The sequence below is a fragment of the Cucumis melo genome, chromosome 6 (genome assembly GCF_025177605.1).
Source record: "Cucumis melo cultivar AY chromosome 6, USDA_Cmelo_AY_1.0, whole genome shotgun sequence".
In the NCBI taxonomy this organism is placed as follows: Eukaryota; Viridiplantae; Streptophyta; class Magnoliopsida; order Cucurbitales; family Cucurbitaceae; genus Cucumis; species Cucumis melo.
Genome location: NC_066862.1, coordinates 37,191,300 through 37,200,623, shown reverse-complemented (window position 1 = coordinate 37,200,623; position 9,324 = coordinate 37,191,300).

Sequence of the window (9,324 nt, the reverse complement as noted above, 5' to 3'; positions counted from 1 at the left end):
TGAACAAAATTGCATTGAAACACTTTCGTTATCTTATCCTTTATTACTTTATATACATACATACATACATACATACATACATACATACATACATACATACATACATACATACATACATACATACATACATACATACATACATACATACATACATACATACATACATACATACATACATACATACATACATATATATATATATATATATATATATTATTTTTTGCACTTGAAGTTTTTAATTCACTCGAAATTCTTCCTACATTACTCTTAACTGAAAAAATGACTTAACAAAACATATCTCACGCTTCCCAACAGATCGTCCAGTTGGTTTTGCTACAAACAGTATTCTCAAGGGGTTGTTTGACGGGAACGTTCGAAATCAAATGTCTAAATTGAATGTCTATGGACTTATTTGATGGGGTTCTAATCTTTATAAATTATAGAAGTCTATGTTTGGAGTCTAGGATTTGAAAGTCTACATTTCTGATGCTTGCATTTGAAATTCTAGTTTTGAATTTTTAGGTTTAGCTATTTTCCTTAGTTTTTTTCTATTTATGAATTATACATCTTAAATTTATCATGTATCAAATTTGTATTTGATTTTTTTTCATATTTTGTACCTCTAATTCAATTTATTGACTCTATTGATTTTAATGGTAATAATGTTAAAACAAGAAATTTTAATATTCAATAACAATAATTTTTATTATAGTTATATTAACATGAATCGTCTAATTAGAAATATTACATAAACCATTCACAAAATATAAATCACGCAATCGAATGGGGTTTATGAAAGTTTTAGTTAAGTAATATTAAAAAAGGTCTAATCTGTTGGAGAGCATAAGATATCTCCTAGAAATGAAAGAAATATAAATTTTAAACAAAAAGAAGAGAAAATAGATAATTAAAAGAAATGATCTAATAATAGTTATTAAAAGAACTCTATATGAAAAGAAAATAGAGGACTTAAAGAACGGTATTTTAAAAAATATTATTGTGATTAAATCAGAAGCATATTTGGAATGACTCAGATAAAGAAAGTTTTTCAAATATTCATTTTTATTAAATTTTCAAAGTTTGCAGTCGTTGCCAAAGTTGGTGGTCGGAAGTTCACTGGCAAAGTTGTCAGAAATGACACCCAGTGATCGGTTGACAATGGTTGCCGAAGGTGGTGTTCGGAGTTGGCCAATAATTTTTCTAGATTGAATTAGGAAAAAAAAAAAGATAATCCATGTGTTTGAATAGTAAATAAGAAAAAGTGTAGGAAGCCTGTTGGTTGCTGACCATTATGACAATCGGACGCCAAGAGCCATGGCTATTGATCTTTGATCATCACAACGATCATTTATTAATAGGCGTACAAGATCGATAATTAACGATAATGATAGGTCGCCGTCACCGGCGGATTTAGCATAGGTCCAAGGGGGTTCGAGCCCCCCTCGACTTTATTGTCTTTATATAATATATATAAAGAAAACTACTTAATTATTAATATTTATCATAACTTAGTGGTTACTTTGATTGTTAACCCCTCCACCCACCCAAGTTCAAATCCTATCTATGTAGTTTATTTTTCATATTTTTCTTTTAAAATTTTTCTTTTAGCCCCGTCAATATATTTTCTAGATCCGCCACTGGTCGCCGTCAATCAAGATGTTCATCCAACGAAATGATCAAAATGGTATGTAGCCGACGGTCAATACGATTGATCGTCCTGACCGTTGATCGATCATAATCGGTCTTCATGGTTGATCATAAAGTTGGCTAAATAATCATTGATAAGAGGTTGAAGTCAAAATTTTTCTAAAACATATAACATTCAATAAAAAAATGCATATTTCAAACCTATAGGTTTGGTTTCTTAATCCCATAAATTTTATTCCAAGCGTCCAAACATTGGTTTGGCTTCAAACGCTAAACCCTATGACCAAACGTTACGTAAATAGTAGTGGCCACCCAAGATTTATAAATGTATTTTAATTGGTTTATTGCCCCTGATAGCATTTCATTCCCGTTAGTAAAGAAGGATACATATGAAAGCAGTTGAGCTTAATAGCTCTGGTTAGATAATATTCCAAGTTATATCTCATGATCAACAGAGCAATATGTTATGTTGTTGCGTATCTATAGGATGGGCTTAGCACGATTAGGTGTAAAACTCTTTTATCAGTTGAAAGGAGCCCTTTAAGACACTACAAGAATTTTGGCCTTTAATGTCGGTTTAAAACCGACATTAAAGGCCTTTAATGTCACTTGGCAACCGACATCTTTGTGAGCGTTATTAAAGGTCTTTAATGTCGGTTGGGCTTTAATGTCGGTTTAAAAACGACATTAAAGGCCTCTTTAATGTCGGTTTAAAAACGACATTAAAGACCTTTAATGTCAGTTTTCAACCGACATCTTTGATGGTGTTATTGAAGCCCTTTAATGTCGGTTGGGCTTTAATGTCGGTTTAAAAACGACATTAAAGCCCTCTTTAATGTCGGTTTGTCAGTTTTCAACCGACATCTTTGATAGTGTTATTGAAGCTCTTTAATGTCGGTTGAACTCTGATATGTCGGTTTAAAACCGACATTAAAGCCTAGTTTTTTTATTCATTTTTACAAATTTATTTTTATTTAATTGTTACATTATTGTTCTATAGACTGACATTGGGTCAATGTAGATAAATATGTTTTTCACACGCCAACAAATCGATGAAATTCATATTATGTTAGAAACTATAACATTTGTCTTTTACATTTGGATACACAAAATAAAATATTAATATTATGTTTATATATACATTCTACAATAGTACATGAAAAAAAATTCTAATACAAGAATTAAATAATTAAAAATCCTAAATGCCTTCTCAGTCTTCAATTTTCAACGGTCGCTTGACCATTTCTACACAATCGCTTAGCTTTCAACCCGATATCACTTCAATTATCTACAAACAATATCCAAATAAACCATTTATATGAATAACAAAGCTGTTTGAAGTACTGAAATTGCAGAAAAGGATGAAAAGTTCTTAATATTGCCCACCAAATGAATAATCAACATTTTTTTACATAACATTATTATGAAAATCAATATCAATCTATAAAGAAATAAGCAACATCAACACAATAAGCTGAAAAGTAAAGCTTATTGTAGTCCAACGTAAGCATAAGTAGCGCAAAGAAAAAATGTCCCTTACGTCACCAATGGAATTTCATTCCAAGTAAACATAAACATCATTAAAAATTAACTAAAATAATAAATAATAAACAAAACCAGAGAAAGAGAGGAAGAATCACAGCTTACCAATAATCCCACCACCTGCTGTTTCGCCAGCAAGACTACCATTTCCACTACCACTGCCAAGTTCACAAGGGAGATTGGGATCACCATACGCAATACCGCCATTAATGAAGGTGCCATTATAGTATCCATCACCACCTTTCCCACCATGTCCACCACCTGCACCAAGACCATTTGCAAAAATTCGTCCTCTACCCACTCCACCGGTGCAGCCTGCACAACCAAGTACAAAACATGGTGAGTTGCAATAATGGAAAATTTTCCTCTTATGAATAACCAAACTTTCATCAAGAAAAGATGGAGGCAATCACATACAATAACGAAAACCCACAAAGGATGCAAGATAAAACTAAGATACCAATTTAAATGGAAAAAAAGAAGAAGAAGAAAAACGATACATAGCCGAAGCACAACAGAAAACTTTAATTTATCTACAATAGTGTAATGTAATATGTTCAACCTTTAGTTGAGATGAAGCTGCGGTATATTAACAATCTTCAGGGGGGTGAAGTAGTTCCGCTGGACAATCAGAAAGTTCACAGTAGAGCCGTGGTCTCCTGCAAATTTATAGAAAAGTTAGGGAAACAAAAACGAAATTACTGATCTACGATCATACATTAGAAAATTTACGTCTTATTGGCTTTTGAATCGTGCGAAGGGCCCCGTATATCTGCCATATCAATGATAGCTCAGTTTTTCACATTTAAAAAAAATGATATATACATCTGTTTATTAACGGAAAAAGAAAAATAATTGACAAACATAACTCAGGCTCTGTAATCCACAATAACCAAGTACCAACCAATCAAAAACAAAGAAAATATGAAAATTTTTAGCCTATTGAAGTAGTAATGGGGACCGAAGAAAAGGATTAAAAACATCAAAATGCCCCAAAAAGTTGTTTTTCAGGCAAGCAACCTTAAAATCATCCACTTGAATCAAATAGCACTCAAAGGGAATAAGAGAACGAGAGAACCAAATATGTATCCATTGCATAAAATACATAAGTCATTAAATGGGGTCAAATATTGAAGGTGACAGATAAATTATGGTGGTCGGGGTGGGGGGCTCCATTTCAGAAGGATGATTGATTTGATATTTATTTAAAAAATAAATTTGTTAGTCGAAACATGTTTGGATATGAAAATAAATTCTATGAATGATTATCTACATCAGATGAACCAAGTATTTGCTCAAAAGGAAAATGAAATTACCTATTACATTTGAAACATGAACTATTCTTGGTAACTGAAAATAAACATACGATTCTATTCGGAAAAATGCAATAATGGAGGAGGAAAACAAGAGAAATGTCAACACAAAGAGACATACTCAAGCTCCTAAATATGGTAAAATTAGAGAAACTTCTAATTCCGAAGAGAAAAGCAGCAGCAACTAATTTTGTACCTTGTAACTTGAAGTATTCATATTCATAGATAAGAATTCTTCTGAGCGAACGTCTTCATTCGACACTTCCTTAGCTTGTTTCTTACTATGCAAAGACTCGGGTTCCGTATCTTCATCAAGACATTGATGGTCTCGCTTCAATTCAGTACTCGAAGCGTTCTCTTTCCCCAACGATGTATATTTTTAAAAAAAACAAATTTTGCGTTGGAAATAGATTTACTGAGGAGATAGCTAAAGTCTTCAGTTGGCATTTTCAGTTGAAAAAGTAATGAAGTATAAGGATTTCCAAAAGCGTACCAATCCTTGTGCTCGCACTGGGTCGTTGCCCCAAAACGACCGGCTCTGTAGAAAGCAGAAAACCAGCAAACAACGTTTAAGATTCAGTTTCTAAAACAATTGACAATCGGCAAATACTCGCATCGATATATTTTCTTTTGAAGGAAAAGAAATGGATATGGTATATTCGTCAAAAGAGCCAAAAAGAAAACAACCCAAGAGCAGAGCTAAGAATCATGAATATATCAAGAGAAGTCCCATCAAAGATGGTTTATTCCATTGGCAGATGAACTTCTCTTCTACCATTGTGAATTCACAATTGGTATCAAAGTGCTCTCAACTACATGAAAGACAACAAATGAAGCTCGAGTTATAGTTTAGTGCATTGCATCAGCAGAACATACATCTAAATCAATTTTTTTATGCTGTCTTTGCATCATATCAAAAGCAGTCACCTCTCTACGACCCAGAAAATTTTGCATGATGACTGTCACAGAAATTTGAATGAAGGAACTGAGTCATACACACTTTGCATACCTTTGAGGATGATGCTTGGAATAGATGATGCGCCAAGTAAAATGCTTACCCACCAATTGCTCCAGCCAGATACAATTTCAACAAAAACTCAGAACCAAATACACTACCGATCTGTTAAAGGAAAAACAGATAAGATCAAGTATCAATGCTAAAAAGGCTGGGGAAAAGGTCAATTTTAACACTAATGGGGTATTATCATATTCTGGAAAAATCGAGGCTAAACAGTAAAGCTAACGTTATAAGTAACATATAAACTCACGAGACAAACAAAATGGATTGGACTATAGTTCACAAGTAGACTAAGTATGAGCTTGGGACGAGCAATTCCTTGGTGAAAATGAGAGTTTTTTTTAAATACTTTTGACTATTTAACCACTTAGCACACTATATCCACAACATATCGAAATTTTGAGGGAAAAAAATCTTTTAACAGGTTTAAGCACATTTCACACATCCAAAAGCCATCTCAAGCTCACCTCTTGAAAACTACGTTCTTGTCGATGAAGCTATCAGACGCCATTGAAAAGATTAATGTGAAAGAAATATATTGTTTGACCTTGTTTTAGTGTGAAAGAGATCAAATCAGTGCGGGAACGTACATGGTGGAGCGAAGTTGGGGCGGCCATTCGTGGGGATCTACTGCGCGAAAGTCTGTTATGGACATCAGGGGAGGGAACGTCGTCTGTGGTGGCGCCGACAAGTCGATTGATATCCCTGTGGTGGCGCGGCCAAAGCTTGTACGTGAACGTCGTCTGTGATGGTCGAATGTCGTCTGTGCGTGAACTTCTGGTGGTGGATTGTCAGCCGAAGCTTGTGCGTAACATCATCTGTGCGTGAAATTGGCGGCCGACGAGCTTGGGTGGAGGAAGGACAGGAAGAAGAATGGGAAAAAGAAAAGAAAGAACGTATGGGAGGGAAAGACTACCCTAGGGTTTTTGCTGAATTAAATTGGGGAAAAAAAGAGAGAGAAACCATTGGCTTTTTACAATATTAAAAAAAAAATTAAAAATGAGCTTTAATGTCACTTTTAAAAAAGGGAGAATGTTTAATGTCGGTTTTAAACCGACATTAAAGCTTCTGCTTTAATGTCGGTTTTAAACCGACATTAAACATCCGCTTTTTGAAAAGCGACATTAAAGTTCATTTTTCATTTTTTCCACCTGACATTAAAGCCCACATTTCTTCTAGTGAGAAATCAATTGTGAGTGTTAAAAGCATTTTTCTTGATACGATGCGCTCAACATACCCACAAAGTTCGAGGTAAGTCTTGTGATAGATACTATAGCGAAAGTATGGAAAACTGTACTCCCAACTTGAAATGTAACTTAGGACTAGTGGCTAATGTTGTGGGTAGTTGATGTGGATCGATCGTTGTTGCCTACATTTAACCAATAGAACCAAATTCATTTATAATTCTTATATATACAACTACAACTTAAGGTTAGCATTTGCAGCAACACCAAGCCGATCCACAGAAATGAAGGGATTATTAAATCTCATTGGAAGCAATGGATCGCCTTGCCTTTAATTTTCTATTTGAATCACACCATACGAACTACGAAGAAGCATTAAACAAATAACTTAAAAGCATGTTTTTTCTTCTAAGTTTTACAAAGAGTAGAAGATATACTTTAAAGACAACTGTTTTATCTTTTCCCCCAGTCTTTGGTAAGAACACAACACAAAAGGATTTTCATTTCGAACACCACCAAATGATTCTTCCACAGTATTCTCTGCGAGAATCTATAGTTTGTGGGAACCGCTTCTTGGAGAGGTTAAGGAAAAAAGAAAAAGGAAAACATTTTTATAAAATAGAAAAACCAATGAACTACCTATAGGTATTGAAAATTAATTTTTATATATATATATATATATATATATATATATATATATATATATTATATAAAGACGATAAATTTGAGGAAGAAGGTGGCTTGCCCCCTAGACCTATACTAAATCTTCCGATGCCTGAGATAAAGTATATAGAAGAATTTTGCATATTTGGTGAGAGGAAGAATAACTCCTTTTAATGTATAATATGATCTTCAAATCCCTCGTAACTACATAGGAAGTTAATTTAATATAATTTTAAATCAAAATTTAATTAAGGGACATTTTCAAATACAGTGAGAACCAAATTTTTTACCAATTATAGTAAACTTCAGATTTTATCAATGATAGATATCGATAGACTTCTATCAGTGTATTTAATAGACATTAATAGACTTCTATTGGTGTCTGTTGTTGATAAAATATGATATTTTGTTATATTTTGTAAATATTTTGTTATATTTTATAAATATTTTCAGCATTTTTGTTATTTTCAATCATTTCTCTTTAATTAAAGTAAAATTAATATTAGGTAAATTTACATAAATATAACAAAAGCGGTAAATATTCATTGTCCGCACAACCATTTAAGAAAAACCCATGAAGCCGACAAGATATTTTCATAATTTCAAATTTGTCCTTGCGTCACTTCTCTTTCTTCTTCTTCCTTCTTTTTTATTTCTTTATATCCTCTTCCATTTTTTCTTTCTTCTATTTTTAAAATGAGTTATTCTTCTGTTTAAATCTCTTATTTCATCTTCACCATTTTCGGCAAGATTCTTTGAAACTACTTTATCTTCCTCATAGTCTAGAATATTAAGACCGTTTAAATATCATTTTCACATGATCGATCTAAACATAATCTTTTATCATTGTTACATGATCGTTTACCATAGTCAACACAATCGTTTAAATTTGAAACCATTTTCTCATCGTTTAAAAAGAACTATATGATCGTGTTGATATGATTTAAATGATCGCTTACCATAATCAACACGATCATTTAGATTTGAAGTTCTTTTCTTATTGTTTAAAAAAAAACTATAGGATCGTGTGGATATATATGATTTAAACGATCGCTTATCATAGTCAACACGATCATTTAAAATTGAAATCTTTTTTCCATTGTTAAAAAGAGCTACATTATTGTGTATCATGACCTAAACAACAGTAGACCATTGAAGTCTTTTTTCCATCGTTTAAAAAAAACTACACAATCTTGTGGATATGATTTAAATGATCATTTACCATAGTCAACACTATTGTTTAGCATGGTCAACACGATTGTTTAAAATTGAAGTCTTTTTCAAATTGTTAAAAAGAACTACATGATCGTGTATCATGACCTAAACAATTGTATACTATTCGTTTTGACTATAATACAAGATCAATTAGAAGAAAATTACTCATGCACGCGTGTGGTCGATTAATCGCTTGTTGACTAGGGTAATTTTGGTATTTTTTATTGTGGGCATGTGAGCTTTTTTCGTTTTCAAAGTTGTTTTATAGAATATAAATATTTTATCGGATTGTTATATATTTTTTTAAAAAAAACCCTTAATATTAATTAATCTAACAAATAAATCTTAATTAATTAAATATTGTTATTAAATAAAGGATAATGAAACAAACAAAGAGAAAAATAGAGAAGAGAGGGAGAAGAGAATACAATTGAACTCAATTGTGGTGTGTCTTACAAAGGCACCACACTCCTTTATTTATAGGACATCTTATGTATAAGTTACATTATGGAATTCAATGGGATGGATATTACAATATGGAATTGAATGTGAGAGTTATATGAAAATTGTAACCTATGTAGGTTATGGATATGCACATTTATAATATCATTATATTTACAATACTCCCCCTTAGATATCCATATTATATAAAAATAAATGCCTCGTTAAAACCTTACTAGGAAAAAACCCGATGGAAAAAAAATCATAGTGAAGGAAAAAGAGTACATCATTTTTATAGATT